General features: G+C 44.8%; 1 non-coding gene across 1 annotated transcript; it reads left to right on the forward strand.

Annotated features, from left to right (window-relative positions):
* Positions 1–719: 719 nt before the first annotated feature.
* On the forward strand, positions 720–838 carry LOC119468027. The gene has a single exon (XR_005196659.1). It is a non-coding gene; the product is annotated as a 5S ribosomal RNA (ribosomal RNA).
* The last annotated feature ends 8,015 nt before the right edge of the window (positions 839–8,853 follow it).

The raw sequence follows: 8,853 nt of genomic DNA on the forward strand, positions 1-8,853 counted from the left end.
ATGATGAATAAGATGTAATCATTCTCCCCAGAGCCCCCAGGAAAAAGGTAATATCACATATGCCCATAAGAAGTGCTTACAGGCTGGGCGCAGTGGCTCACACCTGTAATCCCAACACTCTGGGAGGCCGAGGTGGGCATATCGCTTGAGGTCAGGAGACAAGCCTGGCTAACACGGTGAAACCCTGTCTCTACTAAGAGTACAAAAAATTAGCTGGGCATGGTGACATGCACCTGTAGTCCCAGTGCTGAGGCAGGAGAATCACTTGAACCCGGAAGGCGGAGGTTGCAGTGAGCTGAAATCAAGCCACTGCACTCCAGCCTGGGCGACAGAGCAAGATTCTGTCTCAAAAACAAAAAAAAGTGTTTACACAGTCATTGTAAGACAGAGCTTAGATGCCACCTTCAAAAAGAAGCCTTCCCTGCTGTCCTTATCTTCTAGCCATCTAGCACCTATCTAACAACACACGTGTGTATGTGTGTGTCTTTTTCCAAAAATAGGAATCTTACCTCTTTGCAAACTTCTGCTTTTACTCTGTCTCATATATTCCCATGTGTTTTCTTCATAGTGCTCTCACCATCGGAAATCATACACACATTTGTTTCCTTGTGTGTCGACCATCTCCCCAACTAGAATATAAACACCCTGAAAGCAGGGACCTTTCTATCTTGTTGGTATGCCAGTACCCATCATAGAATCTGGCATTGAGTTAATGTTTTGTCTACGGCCATACCACCCTGAACGCACCTGCTCTCATCTGATCCCGGAAGATAAGCAGGGTCGGGCCTGGTTAGTACTTGGATGGGAGACCGCCTGGGAACACCAGGGGCTGTAGGCTTTGAAAAAAAAAAAAAAAGCAAATCTTTGATCAATTTTTGTGAAATAAATGAGCAGATATATCTACAAGTGCTCTGAAGCAGATACATTCGTTTACTCATTCTCACATTCATTCCCTCATGCACGTGCGGACTCACATACTCATTCATTCATTCACTCATTTGTAGGCTCTCAAAAGCCAGGGCCTCCTCTGGGGAAAAATCGATGATAGTTCTCAGTCTAAGAGTAGCTTGTGAAATCCTGAAAGGCTTCCTGTAGGTGGTGATGTTAGAGCTGGAGGGAGTATTTTTGGGTTGGGGAAAGGGGTGTCATATTACTTCTTTGGACACTTTTGCATTTTCACTTGATTTGTTCCCAAATGCATTGCTCTCACTAGCTTTGTAAACTACCACTGTTGTGAAGATCAGCCTGGCTACTATTTTATGACTGCAAAGCTCCTGAATGTTACAGACAATCTAAAGAGTACACAATAGATTCACCATGGCACAAAGTGGGCTAGTCATTTCTGTGTTGGGGGGAGCAAGAGCAGGTTCTAGGTTCATAGCAAAGTGCTGGTAGCTTCTGTTAAGTCTATAATTAAGTAACTCAGCCACCCATGTGATGGTCAGCCCATCTCAAATTCCTGATGACACAGCAATGCCAATGTCACAGCTGTAAGCATGAGTGAAGTGTCCTGAAGGAACAGTACTCAACATGTTTCTTAAAAGAGTTTGTTGCTGGGCATGGTGGCTCACATCTGTAATCCCAGCACTTTGGGAGGCTGAGGTGGGTGGATCACGAGGTCAGGAGATTAAGACCATCTTGGCTAACATGGTGAAACCCCGTCTCCACTAAAAATACAAAAAATTAGCTGGGTGTGGTGGCACATACCTATAGTCCCAGCTACTCAGGAGGCTGAGGGAGGAGAATTACTTGAACCCGGAAGCCGGAGGTCGCAGTGAGCCAAGATGCGCCTCAAAAAAAAAAGAAAAAAATCTGAGTTTGTATTCTCTAGTTTTCTTTTTGGACAAGCCAAGCCAATGAGTATGGCAGCTACACCAATTCCTGGTACCAATAAGTATGCTTATACAATGTAATGAATGACATACCTGACAGAATCAAAGTTAGGAATGACATATTTGATCTTTTCCCATTAGAGGCTGTTCCAGCCCTGGCATTACTGAGTTCTGGTGCTGAGGGAAGCTTAGAGAACAGGTTTAGGACAAAGAGCCAGGTGTTCCAAAGGTTATTCACATCTTCTTTGGGATGCTTTTCATAACAAAAATTACCATACGAATAAAATTTCAATGTCTCAAATGTAGAAAAATACAAACATGCAAAAAATGCAAACAAAACAAAGTAAAAATCATGTCCATTTCTGAGAGCTCAGAGATAATCAGCTTAATTTGATGCCTATTCGTTCATTGTATACACATGTCTTTTTCCAAAAATGGGAGCCTTACCTCTTTGCAAACTTCTGTTTTCACCCAATAACACATTGTATACACCGTTTCATTTCTTTTGATCTATCGTGGTCTATAAGACTGTTTTTATTGGTTACTGATTATTCTATGATGAGGTGGCATCCTCCTTTATTTGAAAAAGCCCCTCTAGGGTGGAAGTTGCTTGTCATCTCTCCCATGAAAGTACATGCCTAATGATTACTTCTGAGGCTAGGTATTGAGTCAAATGCTGTACAGCTTTAATTTATTTTAATTTTTTTATTACATTTTAGGTTTTGGGGTACATGTGAAGAACATGCAAGATTGTTGCATAGGTACACACCTGGCAGTGTGATTTGCTGCCTTCCTCCCCTTCACCTATATCTGGCATTTCTCCCCGTGCTATCTCTCCCCACCTCCCCACCCCCCGCTGTCCCTCCCCTATTTCCCCCCAACAGACCCCAGTGTGTGATGCTCCCTTCCCTGTGTCCATGTGTTCTCATTGTTCAACACCCGCCTATGAGTGAGAACATGCGGTGTTTGATTTTCTGTTCTTATGTCAGCTTACTGAGAATGATGGTTTTTTTTGCCACTTTTTTTCACCAGCAAAATGGAGAAACTCTAGTAGTTCAAGCTGTGCAAATTGAAATAAAGGTTAATTTAAAGTGTGTGTGGGTGGACAGGGTGAGTGAAATATTGTGATTAGCTGTAAATACAAAAATTAAATGCTCTTTTCTTTGAATAGATCTGCAAGGGGGTCATTGTGACCTCAATTCTTTCTTCTAATGGAGAACAATAGAGGTATTCATCTGGGAAATAGCAGGTGGTGGAAACACCGGATTTCCCCTCCTTTCAGGATGCTTGGATTTATGCTTTTGTATGTGAAAATTTTTCCGAACTTTTAAGTGGACTTGGAAACCTTCTGCTTTACTTGAGAGATCCTCTCTGTAGGACTGGGTGTCTCCTAGACTTTACTGATATAATACACACCCCTTTATTCCCTTCATCTTCTCCAAAAAGAGAAATGGACACAGAGCCAAAGCAGTTCCTGGGCTATCAGCAGTTGTGTCTTCTCCTGTTCCTCCTCCTCCTCCTCCTCCTCCTCCTCCTCCTCCTCCACTTCCTCCTTCTTTATTTTTTGAAATGGCCTCTCACCCTGTCACCCAGGCTGGAGTGCAATGATGCAATCTTGGCTCATTGCAATTCCCAGGTTCAAGTGATTCTCCTGCCTCTGGTTCCCAAGTAGCTGGGATTACAGGCACCTGCCGCCACGCCTGACTAATTTTTGTATTTTTAGTAGAGACGGTGTTTTGCCATCTTGGCCAGGCTGGTCTTGAACTCCTGACCTCAAATGATCCACCTGCCTCGGCCTCCCAAAGTGGTGGGATTACAGGCGTGAGCCACGGTGCCCGGCCCAGATGTATCTTCTTCACAGGACAGGCGTGTTCTTGAGGAGGGCTGGAAATGATTCCCAGCTACTAGCCAGGATGAGTGGCTTCTATCAGCAGTCACAGTGAGATGCGGGGTTTTCATGGCTATAAGGAGTTCACTCTCTCAACAACCATGTCCACCTTCAATAGTCAAAGGCAATTCCCTAGCAACCCTGTCTGATCATAGGAGTTCCTCCCATTTATAGGATACACACTATATGCCAGGCAGTTTACATCCATCAACTTGCAAGGTAGACATTTGTGTCTCTATTTTGCAGATGGAGAGATAGAAACTGGACGAGGTGGATGACTTGCCCAGGGTCACACATTTAGGAAGTGGAAGAGCCAGGATTCTGACTCAGCACTATCTGATTCCAGAGCCCCTAAACTCTTGTCTCTCTGCCTCATTGCCACTGTGGTTTGTTACTATTCCTGTAACTTTGAGCTCATCAGAGGTGGGTAGATTTTGACAAAGGAGTTGTTATTTTTCGTTGTCTGTGTTTTATGGCTCCAGCAATGCCATTTTTCTACCAATCATACATGTTAATGGTCTAAAAAACTCCACTTAACTCCAGCCTGAGTAGCAGAGTGAGACCTTGACTCTCTAAAAAAATAAAAAAATAAAAAGTAAAAAATAAATCTGGGCTCTGGTTCTGGTTGCCGTGATGAGAGGGACCTACTTATCCTTCAGCAATGAGCTCTGGACTCTCTGGAAACTTTTCCTGTTCCTCCCGTTCTCCCCTCCAGTTCTGGATCAGATGCCTTAGAACTCTACATCTGTCACATGAGAGAAGTAACATAATGAAACGTTCAACTTTGATGTCTGCCTCTCCCAGATACAAGAGCCTTCTTATCGTCAGCGCTGTCTGCCTTGAGTGCCCAACAGGTGAGTCTGGGCTTATCTGGCACAGTGATTTTCAGCTTTTCACTTCCTGCATCTGTCTGTTTCACTCAACGCCCATTTCTGAGGCCATTTCTGAGGCCTCTTGGGTGCCGCGGATAACTAAGACAGAGTCCCCAACACGGAAGAGACTGTCTAATGGAGGCAGGCAGATAATAAACCTAAATATTTAAGAGCAAAAAGTGAAAGGGAGGGAACAAAAGCTACGTGGATCATCAACATGAACAAGTTTCAAAAATATATAATTCAGCCGGGCACGGTGGCTCAAGCCTGTAATCCCAACACTTTGGGAGGCTGAGGTGGGTGGATCACCTGAGGTTAGGAGTTTGAGACCAGCCTGGCCACCATGACAAAACACCGTCTCTACTAAAAATACAAAAATCAGCATAGTGTGGTGGCATGTGCCTGGAATATTAGCTACAGGTATTGATCGAATTACCACCTATGCAACTTACGACCATTCGACTTTACGACCACAGTCGCTAGCTATGACTGCTCCGCGTCTGGCAGTGCAAACGTTACCCAGCTGGGCGTATGACAGTGTGGACCAGCTTCCAGCAGCACTACCATCTCTGCGTGCACCATTTCAATTGTACATATAGCCTACTCAACTTACGACCAAATCGTGTTACAGCCAGTCCGGGTCCCGACCGTGATCGTTAAGTCGAGCACTAGCTGTACGTGGGAAGCTGAGGCAGGAGAATCGCTTGAACCTGGGAGGTTGCAGTGAGCCGACATCATGCCACCAGACTCCTAGACAACAGAGTGAGACTCTCTGTCTTAAAAAATATATATAATGCTTAACAAACAATAAAAGTCATGGAAGATACATCTACCTTGGTCTCATTTATATGAAGTTAACAATGCTAAACAATACTGCATATTATTTAGTGTTATAAACCGATGTGTGATAAATACCAAATTGATGCCAATGGTTACCTCAAGGTGATAGAGAGGAACTCCTGTTGGGGAGAGGTGGATAGCGGGCTTCAATTGTATATATGACATCTTATTTCTCAGGGGAAGAGTGGGAGACATGTGAGTGTATGTGGCATTATTCTCTTTATATGTTTGTAATTACGAATATTTAACTTTAAAAGGTAGGCTCTAGGCTAAGCCCGATGGCTTATGCCTGTAATCCCAGCACTTTGGGAGGCCAGGGCTTGTGGATCATGAGATCAGGAGTTCAAGACCAGCCTGGCCAATGTAGTGAAACCCTGTCTCTATTAAAAATGCAAAAAATTAGCCAGGCGTGGTGGCGTGTGCCTGTAATCCCAGCTACTGGAGAGGCTGAGGCAGGAGAATCGCTTGAACCCAGGAGGTGGAGGTTGCAGTGAGCGGAGATTATGCCACTGCACTCCAGCCTGTGACAGTGCGAGACTCCATCTGAAAAAAGAAAAAAAGTAGGTTCTAAACAAATGTATACAAATATACACATGTATGTAGTCTCATTTTGTGTTTTAACATGGTTTTATGTTCGTGGTGGAGAAAAGGTGGGAGGAAATATTAGCTTAGACCATATTATCCTTTCTGTGGGTTGAAAATTGTCAAATATCAGCAATTTTTCATTTTGATATTCAACCTAATACATCAAAATGGAAACAATCATTATCTCTGAGAGTGCAAGTATGGGTAATTGTGTTTTCTTTTTACATTTTTAATGTCTTTTTCGGTTTTCTATCATGAACATGTATTTTTCTTCTTTTCGAGATGGAGTCTCTCTCTCATGCTCAGACTGGAGGTCAACGGCTCAATCTCAATCTCACTGCAACCTCCGCCTCCCAGGCGATTCTCCTGCCTCAGACTCCCGAGTAGCTGGGACTACAGACACACATCACAACACCTGGCTAATTTTTGTATTTTTAGTAGAGAGGGAGTTTTACCATGTTGCCCAGGCTGGTCTTGAACTCCTGACCTTAGGTGATCCACCTGCCTGGACCTCCCAAAGTGCTGGGATTGTGGGCATGAGTCACTGCTCCCAGCCAACATGGATTTTACATATCAGAAAAATATCCCTGTATATTATTTGAGAGAACAGAGAGAAAGTTGTTGGGCCCACCCTGAGGATGGGACTTCACGTTCAGCAGTGTGGGATGATGAGGGGACAGAGGGCTGTGTTCGAGTTCCTGCTCTGCTAGTAATCAGCTGATGTGACCAACAGATCACATCCACTTAACCCTCTTGGGGGCCTCAATCCCTCCCTCTACGAAACAGCAGAGTTGGAACAGGATCATTTCCAATGTGCTTTTTGGTTCTATAAGCCATTTCTGTTCTAAGCCGAGTCTATTCCCTTAGACGTGGGGGAAAGTTGAGTTGAAAAGGGCTCACCTCCGCATCACAAAAGGTCTTTCTGCTGCCCCCTCGTGTGCCGGGCAGAACAGGCTTCCACTTCCCTTCACCTCCCTGGTGAGTTCATTTGGGCCCCAGGGTGGGGTTCTGGCACAGGTGCTGATGATGCAGCTGTAGGTAATGAGTTTACACAGGATGACGATGACTGCAAATACTGTGGGTCATTAGAGACACAAAGATGTTGCTATGGAGCTGTAAAAGATAAATCCTGTAGCTCGAGGTCCAGCAAGTGCACTGAATGAGCATGAGGAAGAAGAGGAGTCCTCCACTGCCACTCTATGACCATATTTTCCCCATTAAAGGCTACTGATGAAATGGATCAAGTGAGGGTCACATACAAACAATAGCTGATTTTTTTTTTTTTTCGAGACGGAGTCTCGCTCCATCGCCCAGACTGGAGTGCAGTGGCGTGATCTTGGTTCACTGCAATCTCTGCTTCCCAGGTTCAAGCGGTTCTTGTGCCTCGTAGCTGATGTTTTATTGTCCTTGAGAGCAATGCAGAATGTTCTGTTTCTAAAGGTTTCTAGCAATCTTTTTAAAAAATTATTTATTTATTTATTTGAGACAGAGTCTCATTCTGTCACCTAGGCTGGGGTGCAGTGGTGCGATCTCGGCTCACTGCAAAATCTGCTTCCCAGGTTCATGTGATTCTCCTGCCTCAGCCTCCCAAGTAGCTGGGATTACAGGCGTCTGTCACTATGCCCAGCTAATTTTTGTATTTTTAGTAGAGACAGGGTTTCGCCACGTTGGCCAGGCTGGTCTCAAACGGCTGGCCTCAGGTGATCCGCCCACCTCAGCCTCCCAAAGTGCTGGGATTACAGGCATGAGTCACTGTGCCCGGCCAGGTTTCCAGCAATTTGTAGTGGCTAGGAAAAGGAATGATGAAGGATATTAAACTCTTCATTTTACACATATGAATAATTTAGTATATGTAATATAGTTTGGTCTTATAGCCATTTAGGAGAAAGTAGAGAGAGAGAATGGGCAGTGGTGACGAAGGAAAAAAGCACCCAGAAGCTAAGGGAAAGAGGAGGAGGGAAACTAATACTCATGGTGCCAGGCCCTTTACTGGAGCTGTGCTATCAACACCTTACAACAACCCGGAGAAGAAGCCCAGCTGCTCTCATTTTTCCACACGAAGAAACTAGAGCTTGGAAAGGTTCTGGAAAACACCACTGGCCACACAGCTTGTAAGAAATGGGATTTGGACTCAATTCTGTCTGACCACTCCAAAACTGGTTGTTTTATTTTTTATTTTGGTCCACCCAATGCTAAGTGGATGAGACAAAAGGAGCACTGGAAATGCAGAGGAAGAGGATGAAGTTGGAGAGGGAAAGTGGGACAGACAGAGGTCCCCGGAGGATGACCAACTGCCACCAAGAACCGGAACCACAAGCAGAAAGAGACGGAGGAGGCTGGGAGTGGTGGCTCACGCCTGTAATTCCAGCATTTTGGGAGGCTGAGGCAAGTGGATCACCTGAGGTCAGGAGTTCAAGACCTGGCTGGCCAACATGGTGAAACCCCATCTCTACTAAAAATACACACATAAAAATTAGCCAGGCGTGGTGGCATATGCCTGTAGTCCCAGCTACTTGGAGGCTGAGGTAGGAGACTCACTTGAGCCCAGGAAGCAGAGGTTGTGGTAAGCTGAGATTGTGCCAGCAATCCTATTGATGGATATTTAGGTTGTTTCTAGTTATTTGTTTTTACACATTATCATGCCTTAAACATCCTTCTGTGGCAGGATAAGTAAGGTTAGGAGGCCATGTTGACTTGTCCCCTTGTGTGAAGGTCCGAGGGCTCCTTCCCTTTCCTTTGCACCCTCTTGCACCAACACCTAACTTTTCTGCAAGATAAGCGGTACCACTGGATACCAGCAGACCAGGTTACAAGTTCCTGCTATTTGTCCCAGACA

The sequence above is a fragment of the Cebus imitator genome, unplaced genomic scaffold (assembly GCF_001604975.1).
Source record: "Cebus imitator isolate Cc_AM_T3 unplaced genomic scaffold, Cebus_imitator-1.0 Scaffold15, whole genome shotgun sequence".
Classification (NCBI taxonomy): Eukaryota; Metazoa; Chordata; class Mammalia; order Primates; family Cebidae; genus Cebus; species Cebus imitator.